Raw genomic sequence first — 12,693 nt, forward strand, 5'->3', positions numbered from 1 at the left:
TATCTGAAAATAAAGATTTTCTTTCACTGAACAGTTGTAATTAACCTTTACATTAGCATTTCTGCATTACATTTGCCATTCTTGTAAAGGTATTTCTTATTGAGGGACACTAACTTGTATTCAAGGAAACAAATGTGAAAACCTCTTTTACGTCCATAACGTGGTGCGTTTTGACATTAAAACAAGGTACTGTATAGGCCAGCATTTGGTTTTATTTTGATTTTTGTTTCACGGATTGTAAAAACTGAGCATTACACTTCGGACCTGTCACGATCACCTGTCACTTCAGCACTACACTTCCCAGAATCATTCCTGCTTCCCACCTGCACACACTCCACCATCACCCACACCTGCCATCAATCACCCTCATCAGCCCCTCTCTACAAAAGCCTGCACCACACACACAGTAATCGTCTGGTCTATGACTAGGACCCACCAAAACATTGGATGATATTTACCTGTACTATTTACTTCTGTGTTATTCTCCTTATTACCGCTTCCTCTGGATTCCTTCTCCAGTCTTCTGTTTGTTCTCCAAGTTTGTGTCTCCAAATGCCTGTGAGGCAAAGAGAATTATCCTCAAGTCATTGATTAAAGCTACACACTGGTGTTCGTGTGTGTGGTGTTACATACCTGCCTTGGACATCTGCTCAGTTGTTGTTTACTTCAATTTCTCACCTTGTGCACTTCTTCTTATTAATAAATCTGTTTTATCGTTCATTTACATTTACATTTATGCATTTGGCAGACGCTTTTATCCAAGGCGACTTACATTGCATTATACTATACATTTGTATCTGAGTATGTGCAATCCCTGGGATCGAACCCATGACCTTGGCATTGCTAGTGCCATGCTCTAACCACTGAGCTACAGGAAAAACTAATCATTCTCTATGAGTCAGTATTTCCTGATGGGAGAAACATTTTTAATGAAAGTTTATGAAGACAAAATTTTGGGGGAATAATGTGTATCATTCATTTTAACCCAAATGGCATTTTGTTTTTTGATTATTTCAAATGGTCTCAAACTACATTTCCTGTCTTAAAGGATTAGTTCACTTTCAGATGAAGATTACCCAAAGCTTTGCTCACCCTCAAGCTATCCTAGGTGTATATGACTTTCTTCTTATTGATGAACACAGTCGGAGATATACAGTATTAATACATATCCTGACGCATCCGAGCTTTATAATTGCAGTGAGCGGGACCAACGAGTATAAAGCTGAAGAAAGTGCCTCCATCCACATCCATCCATCAAAATCGTGTATTCCACATGGCTCTGGGGGGTTAATAAAGGCCTTTTGTGTAAGAAAAATATCCATATTTAGCAAGTTATAAAGTAAAATATCTAGCCTTCCATATTCAACTTACTAAAAAAGGGGAACCGGTGTTGCATCAGTTAAGCTTTTTCAGTAAGTTGAATAGGGAAGGCGTAGGACGTAGTGTAAGTGTTTTGAACTGCGAGAGTTTTACACTTTCTTCGTAAGTTGAATATGGAAGGCGTTCTGGCGGAAGCTAGATATTTTACTTAATAACTTGTTAAATATGGATTTTTTTTCTTACACAAGTGCATTGCTTTGCTTCAGAAGAACTTTATTGACCCCCCCAAAACGTGGAGTACGTTTATGATGGATGGATATGGATGGAGGCACTTACTCGTTAGTCCCGCTCATCCATATCCATCCATCATAAAGCTCAGATATGTCAGGATATTTATTAATATTTCTCTGATTGTGTTCATCAGAAATCAGAAAGTCATATACACCTAAGATGGCTTAAGGGTGAGTAAAGCTTGGAGTAAAGTGAACTAATCCTTTAATATACATGTTGGCTAAATGCAAATTATTATTAATATTTTTTTAAATATACTTTGTAAAAAAAAAATGCTTTAGGTCACATGATGTTTGTTAAGGTTAAGGTCACATTATGTTTGTTAGTTAATGCATTAACTAACATTTGTTAAAAAAATACAGCTGTTTTTTTTTTGTTTTTGTTTTTTACTCATATTTACCATAGAGCACCGTTGACTTGAAAAACATTTGTCATCCAGTCAGATCAACTGATTGTCATAAGTTTTGTTCTTAGAGTGTTATATATCAGTAACAAACAAACAGTTCTAATGTAGGATGTTCTGTTCTGAGGAAACGGGGACAACCTGATTCGTTCCTTTCCATTTTTTGACCTCTTTCAGCAGGCGCCAATCAGCCCACAGACATCTATTCACCATAATTGCATGCTGTGTTTATCTATGTAGCACATGCTCCAGGATCGCTTCCATTTTTGCAGAATTATAGCTTGATAATAATGAGAGTGACAGCCATTTCCCTGCGAATCAGAGGCAAAAAAATGCACCTACCTCCTCACACCCATATATCCATCCATCTATCCACTCTATGAGGCTTTATTGTTCTGACATGTCAAGATCAAAGCAGCTCTCGATTGAACTAAACTGATCAGCATACTGAAACTTTAGCTGATTGAGGATTTATCATACACACCTGTAACCACTGGCATTTTGAAGGTTCTGGAATGACGTTCTGAATCAATTTAATCTAGTGGCACCAGCAGTCTCTTTTATAATAATAGGGAGGGACGTGTTACCTTTTAAAACTTTTATTCCCTACTTAAGCACAATCAAGCTACCTAATTAGCTGTGGAATGCCTAATAGGTATTTTGGAGATCAAACGAAATCTTTTGCGAGGAGTGGGGATGGTGAGGCACTCTGTTTGCATTCATGAATGTCTGCATCGGTTTGTTTTAGACTAAAGGATTTTGGGTAGAGTTCCCTCAGGCTGGCACTGCAGTGAGTCCACATCTCTCAATTATCTCTTACACGGAGAACTAAAAGTAGCCGTTTTCTTTGCAGTGTGCAGACACAGACTCAAAGAATAACTTGAATTCGGAAACCACTAGAATGCAAGGGAATGGTCCTGAGATGTGTTTTAAAATAGATTAAAACTACTTTCATCTTCACAAGCTGTATAGCAAATGTGACACTCATGGCGTGAAAAGCATAAAGCTCAAAGTATACATTTTTCGTAAATTTCTTTCTTAAATCGCAGCCAGATTCAAACCGCATACACTGTGTATGCTAAGCTCTCAGATATGCCTAATTAGTTTGTCCACAAGGTGGCAACACTGGCCCGGGACGTTGTTTCAAAGTTGGAAGAGATGGAAAATCGAGAAACTATGGAAACACAACAACAGGTCCCGCATTTATGAGCTGCCTGTGTTTGCGTGTACTATCAAATTGAGTATAGTTTGAATGGCTGTGCGTTCGGCTGTATAAGCATACGCTACGTGGTTGCTTCAAAACTGTCTTTAGATGTAGAATTTGAATCAAAGCTAATTATTAATGTTAAACGCAATAGAATTATGAAATGACATGAAACATGACGTACATGTTCGTGTTAGCTTAAATCTTTTAGGTTCTTGTGTACATTAAGTCTATTTTATTCATCAAGACTGTTTTACACCTGTCCTGTTTTCATCAGGGATAAAAAGAATAATTAATTTGCAGTTCAAATAGCATATGGCTGATATAGATTAAAAGAAGCCCACACAAGTTGGAAACCAGCACTCCAATTATCTTACACATCTGGCAAGTTTTATTTTCCACACTACACTGTAAAAAAAATCCCGTTGTTTCTACGGAAAAATACCGGCAGCTGTGGTTACCAGAATAATACTGTAAAAATGACATCAAACCGTAAACATACTTACGGAGTTACATGTGAATTTTACATTTTAAATATGTATATTTAACATTGGATTTCAGTACACTGTAAAAAAAATCCCAGTAAAATTTACGGTAAAATAACGTATTTCATTAACTGATATAATGTTAATTTACCAACCTAATGAAGTACTAATATCTGTTTTGTACTTTTATAATACACTGACAGTCACCAAACACAGTGGTGATAAGAGTCACATGATGAATCAAAGTTCATCACAAGCAGCTTTTCCACAAGCTGAGAAGGACAATACTAATATATAGAAGGAGCACACAGTGTCATTCACATACACACTAAACACCATCATGGTAACATGCATGAAATTTTAAAAATGCAATAAACATTAATTTAACAACATTAGATGTAACATAAAACCCTAATGTACATAACTGATTAGAAAAAAATGAGAAAAACTAAGAAGAAACAGTTATTTCAACGAAAATATATAAAATGTGAAGTGTCACGCAGGGAATTGTGGGAATGTCAATTTACGGTTTTTCACTGTAAATTTTACAATGAATTGTTATTTTTCACTTTCAAAAACTGTGAATTTAACGGTATTTTACCGTAAAATTACATTAAATGTACCGTTAGATCTATTACAGTTATTCACCGTATATAGTATGGAAACTTTCTGTAAACCAATTAACAGTTTTTCACCGCAGCATTTTTACAGTCTTTTACTGTTAAAATCACGGTAATTTTTTACAGTGTAGAGTTTAGACACTAAGATGAGAATCAAAAAGAGTTCAGGACATTCAATAGTTATTGGGGTGCTTTTAAACTAGAGCTCTAGCTACTAGAGCTAAAGATCCAACTTTGTTTGGTGAAAACAAAGCCGTCTGTGAAAGCTGTTTTCCGAACTGGGATACTCTCTAAAAAAAATTATGTAATTTTAACGGTAAAAGACTTTAATACGGTAAAAGACTATTAATAACGGTAAAAGACTGTTTTTAAATACTATATACAGTAACCTAACATGCTGCTTTTTACTGTAAACGTTTTTTTTTTCTTACTTCACAATTTTTATTATTATTATTATTATTATTATTACAGTGTACACATGAGTGAACAGTTTTTGTGGAGTCAAGTATGTTTAAATGCAATTTGGCTTAAAGAACGTTGGAGAATGTCACAGAAAAGAAGAGATTGTTGAATAAAGTCGTTATTTTAATTTTTTTTTTGCACAAAAATTATTCTCGTCGCTTCATAAAATTAAGGTTAAACAACTGCATTCACATCGACTGTTTTAATGATGTCTTTAGTACCTTTCTGGAGCTTGAAAGTGGTGATTATATTGCTGTCTATGGACGAGTCATAAACCTTTATCAAAAATATCTTAATTTGTGTTCCGAAGATGAATGATGGTCTTACAGGTGTGGAACGACATGAGGGTGAGCAATTACAGTTTATTTTTTATTTTTTTTTAATTGCTTTGGTGCAATTTTCAAAAGCAACTGGTACATTTTCAAAGCTATTAGTACTAATATCACAACAGATCATCAAATGTGCACTTTTTTTCAAACATTTCAGCATATTTTCAATTGTGTTAGTACAATAAACAAAATCACTACACGAAATAAGTGTTTCATCTATATAAATGTTTCATTCACAGTAACGGCCTTTCACAATGCTATTGCTATCGAACTTTTCATTTTCATCTCTTTTCATTCAGTTTAATACATTTGTCTGTTATTTAATCTAACTGAACTTAATTGTTAATCAATGAATCATTTGGTACACCTACAGATTTCTATAGATATTTATTCTATACACATAGTTTCTATAGAACTTGTTTGCAATAACCAAATGTAATGCCTTCTTTTTTCATTATAAGCAATTTATCTTAGATGATGACCACAATTTTGAAAGTGCGTGTGTGTGTGTGTGTGTGTGTGTGTGTGTGTTTGTGTTTGTGTGTGTGAGAGAGAGAGAGAGAGAGAGAGAGAGATACAGATACAGATACAGATACAGATACAGATACAGAGGGATTTGAAATTTGTGAACACAGAGCAGGACAGAGTACAAGGGAAAAGAAACAGTCAATGACTGTATAACATCAGATTGATCAGAGATGCATCAGAAGAAGGGAGACAGACAAATGGCATCATTTTACATTATAGTATGCCATGTGATACTGTAAACAGAGGCATTACCATGGTAAAGACTGCCACATTACTATAACTCACCCTTATAAAGGTCAACTACTGTATAGATTCAGTCATATGGTACAGTGAGAACATTTACTGTATATGCAGCACACTCTGTTCTACACAAAACCTCATGACCATGTCATACTTCATCACACCTTTTGATAACACACTGAATAGATTATATTACAAGCATTATGGAGTTTATATCAATTATGTCATTTAGGTAATGTAAGTGTATTTTCTAATGTGGGATCTGTAGCCTGTGTAATTATTTCAACAACAAGGGTAATTTGAAACATGTATCTTGCATTGTTTGCTATTGAATGAACTGATTGTTAAAAGTACTAAACTGAAAGAAGAACATACTGTTGTGTTTCGGTGATTAAACCAAATTACGTCACGTGACCCAGGTGTCTGAAAGCAACTATCCAATAACTCCAATCCCTATTGGCCGGCGACAGCCTATGACGTAATATGGCGCGACCCGGAAGTATAAAAGGAGGGCCTGGAGAAACAGAAGACATCTATCGTCTTGAGGGACTGTTCTGCAGGCAGGCAGCCTGAAGCATGGCAAGGAAACACAGAGTCTCGTTCCCTGGTTCTCAGGGAACTATGGTTACATACATAACCTGAGACGTTCCCTTTTGAAAGGGAACTCGCTCTGCGTTGATTAACGCTTTGGGAAACGATATATCCACGCCGCCATGCTTGAGGAGAGTGCATGCCAAAAAATATGGCTGACAAACGTCGAGCAGTTTCGAAGGAAACGCTTAGCAACTCACCCTCGGGTCACACCAGACTGTCAGTGACAGCATTCCCTATGGCCAACAGCCCAAGCTGAGCCCTTAAAAGGCCTTCCAGAAAGGGAAAGCCTACCCAGGCCGCTACAGGCATCTGGAACCAACTTTTCAGAAGAGAAAGTGGTCCCTTTAAGGGAATGTCCCTTTAAGGGCCAGAGAACCGAAAGGAACCCCGGCCAGTCACTAGAGGGGAATGAAGTCACTCCAATGCCACCAGGGCCGCCGACCTGGTCTGTCATAGGACAAACTAAGTCTTGGCCAGCCCTGTCTGAGTACAGAATCTCCATAATGCATTCTTCACAGAAGAGAGCAGGTAAGAGTGACTCCAGAAAGGCAGGAGCAACTCAGACCCACGCGTAGAGACGGGCATCCTGGAGAGCGGAACTCAGCTGAGTGCTATAAACCCTCATATTGAGGGGAGTACAATCCACTCATCCTAGGATCTACTCAGTGCTTAATTAACGTGCTGAGGAGGCTGTGCGCTATTAAAAACCCTGACCAGGGGAGCACAAACCAGCCTAAGGCTGAATCTTAGGAGGAGGCCTGCTTAGGCCTACCACCATGATCAGCTTAGGGAGCTAAGCACTATTACAAACACAACCTTGAAAGGGAAGTACGAAGCTCACCTAATAGGTAGACCATGCAATGGGCACATATTCATGGAGGCCAAGAAGGGGCCTACAACATGATATTAGTTATGTAAAAACAGAAGTCTATACAGAAAGTGGCCTGATTTTAAGGGCCACCCTGAACATCTGTCTTGATGGGGTAGACAGAAAACTTCAATTGCAGCAAAAGAAGCTGAAAGTGCCCTCACAACAATCCACCTAACACAATCCAACGAGAAGTGTACTCAGTAAAAGCACCTTTTACTCTTTAAGCAAGAGGAGTACAACTTACGCCAACACGTATTAAGGAAGGCCTGGAAGGGCCTATAACCTTAACAGACATGTGGCATCAGCTCGTGGCAGTGTTCAGGCCCTAAGGACGATAAACAACCTGACAGAGGAGGTTGGATTTATCACTTGTATAAAAAAAGTGTATACAGATAATTCTCAAAGAGCGATACACCCAAACATACTCCAGTGTGTTCAAAAAGTCAGCCCGTAGACCTAGCAACCTCTAGGACACACGGCGTAAGTCTCCTGGCCATTTCTAGGAGCACAAAAGATCCACCCTAGGCTCTAGGTGGCTCTTAGCTCAACTAGAGTAGAAATAAGACTCAAGAGGCAAATGTAGGTTAAACCGAACCTCAGTAAGGTTTCACTACCATACTCCACCTGAGAGGCTAGCCACTCAGAATACTCAGTAAAAGCACCTTGTTACTCTCATAGCGAGAGGAGTACATGACTGAACTCCACATGTTGCACCGGAGGCCGAAGTAGGCCTACCTAGTAAACATATGGCATCAGCAAGTGGCTGCCAAAACCAGACCACCAAAAAGCCATGTATTAAAAACTTCCTCAGATGAAATACATAGAACGCTGCCACCCAACGTGAACAGGCCTGATTTGGGCCTATCCGTCGGGGTGGGGCATGGCCCTTTTGAGGTGGTTCACCTTATCTGACACAATCCAACGAGCAGTGTACTCAGTAAAAGCACCATTTTACTCTTTAAAGCATGAGGTGTACAACGCATGCCAACACGTATTAAGGAAGGCCTGGAAGGGCCTATAACCTCAGACACGTGGCATCAGCTCGTGGCAGTGTTGGCCGATGTTGGTATTGGATTCACAAGCATCCTGCCAGTATGTCAGCTAAAAAGGAGGCTTATAGGGCCTACAATCTCAGCAACAAGTGGCATTCAGCCCGTTTGTCCATATAACACATACTGTGCCAACATGTAAGCTAAAAGGAGGCCTTATTAGGGCCTACTGTAGTAAACACGTGGCATCAGCCAGTCCAAGACCATATCACCATCAAGCCATGCATTCAGTGGAAAACCTTTCATGCACTACTTAGAGAAGGAATGCACATTATGCCACCAAACTCCACGAGAGGCCTGCTTAAGGCCTACTCAACAGAGGTGGGGCGTGGCCAATGGTGGTATGGGTTCTCGGATTCCCAGGCATCCTGCCAACAAGTCAGCTGCTAACCTGTGGCAGCATAAGTAAGCTCACATATGATGTAGGGCAAACGTCTAGAACTTCAAAGCAAACTCAATGTTTTGATGTATATGCTATTTCCAAAGAGGAAAATAATTTTCTCCATACAGATTCTCAAAACTGTACTGAGCCATAGAGGACGGATGATAAACACTAGCAACGTCAACTCAAACTTGATTAAAGAAAACAAGTGGCTCAGAGGAAAAAACACATTTTCCATAGCATAAAAGTTCTAGAAAGTGGGGCCTAGCACACACAGCATGACTTATCTACGCAAAGATAAGGGCCTACCACCTGAGATAACAGCATCAGGGAGTCTAAAAACAGTCTACAACCTAGCTGTTAAACTCAACAATTGCACCTACAAAACAAGGGGATAATGGGCATATAGCCTAACAACTCCCTCGAGAGGAGGCCAGAACTAGGAACTATACAACCTGACAAAGGATAGTAAACATAGGGTTATAAGTAAATAACACACCTAACCTAGCTCTAGCCTGGCCGCTAAGCTACGGGCCTCCTTACAGGGCCACAAGCCTAGTGAAGCCTGGGCTTCACCTCCAAATCTCATGGATAAGAGAAAGAAAGTGAAGCTCACAAGCAAGCGGCCCCTTTCTTAACACGCTCTCAAGGCAGCTGCAGCCCACCAAAAAGCGCATCCCAAACACACAGCAGCTCCGCACACACACAACAGCCAGAGGAGCGCTCGCTGCTGGACGCGATGACGTCAAACACGAACGTCATCATCATCCAGTGAAGCCGAGAGAGAGACAACTTTCTCAAACTTCCCAACGAGCACACCTGCGAGCCCTTTGATTGCAGCCACCGTTATGCCTCAGCACAAACGGGGCCAGAATCATCAGGCACAGATGCAGACAGCTCTTCCCTCGGGAAGAGTGTCAATCGAGAACGGAGCGTCCCGATAGGGAGACGCTCAAAGTAAACAACAGACAAACACACAGACAGCGCCCTCAAGCACTGTCTATGCGCACTCCTCTCCAGACAGATAATGCCCAGAAAATGTGTATATCAAGTGTCAAACCCGGGGACAGGGATAAACACACTCTCTTGAATGTTTGTAAGGCATATATATAAAAACCCTACCGGAGTTGGTATAGTCGCAATCAGACAGAACATGGACCGAAAGATGATGCGATGTCTTCTGTTTCTCCAGGCGCTCCTTTTATACTTCCGGGTCACACCATATTACGTCATAGGCTGTCGCCGGCCAATAGGGATTGGAGTTAGTGGATAGTTGCTTTCAGACACCTGGGTCATGTGACGTTCCCCCCCCAAAGCGTTAATCAACGCAGAGCGAGTTCCCTTTCGAAAGGGAACACAATGATCTTGTGTTTTGAAACAGTGATTATGTAGAATGAAAATATGTACAACTAGAACGAAAGCATGAGATCATGTTTTGAAAGAATTACTAGCTGTGTTACAAGTATGATCAGTTTGGATTTTTGCACTAAGAGTTTTGAAAATGTTCACCTTACTTGTGAAATGAGTACCAAAGCGAATAAAAAAAAAAAAAAAAAATTTGTGTGAACTAACCCTTTAAAACTAGGTAGTTGTTTTTTCTTTGCCATTTTTTGCTACTGAATTTTTACCTAGCTAAAAGTACTAAACAGCTGCTTTTGTGCCCAAAGTAGAGATTTGTGACAAAAAAAATAAAAAAATAAAAAAGGATAAACTAGAGACTGAGGCAATTTTCTAAAAAGCTCCTGAGCTCAGTATTCTTTTCTGTCAATGGCAACTAGGTGTAATTGTGAAATATTTTTGAACAAGATATCTGTCACCATAATACCAGCTTATTATTTTCGAATGGTTGTTGTGACCTTCAGCGTGTCCGAACCTCTGCCAGAATGGGGTTTTTGTCACTGCCTGCAGGGGTCATTGATGTCTATTTATCTTAATGCCTCAAGGCTGACCCTGATAAGATGACTGCCATAACCTTTCGTTTGATGCCACCGGGATGTTAAGAAAGTGTAAAACCTCTTTAACTAGCAAATCCATCTTGACACATGGTTTAGGATGCATACAATCTCATTTTTAATGAAACCCCAGGTCTAGGTGAGATGGAACACAAATGAGTGGTCGTTTAGTTTCTTTTTATACCATGGAGGTGGAAAAATTTTACCGTTGACTTCTCAATGCTTCACTAGTGACTTTTCTGAGATGTAATGTCAAAGGCAGCAGAAAGAGAAAAGTATTGTCCTACAAGTTGGGGCTTTTTTATCTAAGGATGTCTTCAAGACGTCAATCAATCATCCTGAAAGTAAATATCATCTAAATAATGAGATCCAATCATTGTGGAGGAAATCAAATCCCAGATGGCATTTTTCAAGCTCACTGAAAAGATCTAATGGAACTTTTGGATGAGCTGCTATTTTCCCAAGCTAGTTTTCCTGTTCTGTCAGGCACTATTAGAGTCACCCATTCCTTCCCCGTCAGACTAGGGCCATTTATGATAAAGCTGTCTCCAAAATACACATATTTGAGTTAGCCACGCTTGGCGGGACAGAAAAGCCGACTAAGCCAGCTGTAGTATGTTTAATGAAAGCCGTTATTGTGAGACTTATAAGAGTGTCTCTGAGGAACCCAGACTGGCATATAAGGGTGGGTGTCAGATCTGGACGACAGCAGAGCTAATTGGAGAGAAATCGCTAAGAATATTGCATGAACTTCATTGATGTCCCATGAGAACTTCCACCAGTGGATCGGGGAATAGCAGGTCTTAATAGAACTGTCACAGTTTTCCTTGCAGTTTAAGGTGAGCCTAAAGTCTGGCCACTGTATTAAGACATTTTTTATGTAAGGGTATGCTTACTAGGTCAGATCCTGAGAAGGTGGTAATTTTTTTTTATTTATTTTTTTTATATATATATATATATATGTGTGTGGAATACATTTTCCATTAATGCATAATGAATTATCTTGACTCACAGTGACATTTCCGAAAAGTCATTTGCTGTGATAAATCTGGAGCAATTTTTTACCAAAGACTGTGTCTATTAGCAATGAGGCTAATTTATGTGCTAATGTATTCCTAAAGTTGACAAAATGTACTTTTACCAGATAAACACATTTAAAATTTATAGTCTTTTATGGGAAAACAAATTAAAAATATTGATGACTCATCCTGCACTAGACAAATGTTTGTCCAATCAAATGCTATCAATGTGATAGTCCCTACAAAAGCTTACAACTGACTAGTAGTTAACAAAATTTTGATATTTTAATAAAGAGAATGAGTCCTTCAAAATGCCTCGCCCAACTTCCTGTTTCAGTAGTAAATATCAACACTTCAAGAAATTGTTAGACTGTAGCTTCCATGAAAAAAATAGTAAGCTATACTACAAGCTGCTCAAAAAAAGTTTCTTAAATAGCTATGGATTGTAGCTGTTTAAAAGAGTAAATACCTATTATTTACTCTTTTAAACAGAATAAATATGCATTTTACCTTTTTAAATATGTTTTACATGTATAATTTGATTAATCTATATGGGAAACAAACAATGCTAAATGTGGCTAATGCTATAAAACAGCTTTTTGTCACTTTTGTTGTACTTTTTTTCACAAGGTGCATTCCCTTGTGATGAAAGTACACTTTAGCATACTTTTAAAAAAGAGTATTATTACGGACATAATTTAAAAGTATATACTTAAGTGCAAACTAAATGTAATGTTTTGGTCACTTAACTGCATATTATTTACATCTGAATGGAAATGTATTATAGATTATATTTATATTAGATATGCTTCATAGTGAATTTTTATAGTGCATTTTTGAAATGTATTTTAAAATAACCTTTAATTTGACATAATTATAAAGTGCACTTTACAACAGTGAACTTAAGCGTGTTAAGAAACATTGTCATGAAAGTGCACTCTCTA

The 12,693-nt window shown here is 38.6% G+C and overlaps 1 protein-coding gene across 3 annotated transcripts in view; it reads left to right on the forward strand.

Annotated features, from left to right (window-relative positions):
- The window catches only part of LOC125253180 (metabotropic glutamate receptor 7), a 259,076-nt gene that overhangs the window by 138,080 nt on the left and 108,303 nt on the right, over positions 1 to 12,693 (forward strand). The gene's annotated exons all lie outside the window — the stretch shown is intronic.

Source organism: Megalobrama amblycephala, linkage group LG2, assembly GCF_018812025.1.
Source record: "Megalobrama amblycephala isolate DHTTF-2021 linkage group LG2, ASM1881202v1, whole genome shotgun sequence".
Taxonomy (NCBI): domain Eukaryota; kingdom Metazoa; phylum Chordata; class Actinopteri; order Cypriniformes; family Xenocyprididae; genus Megalobrama; species Megalobrama amblycephala.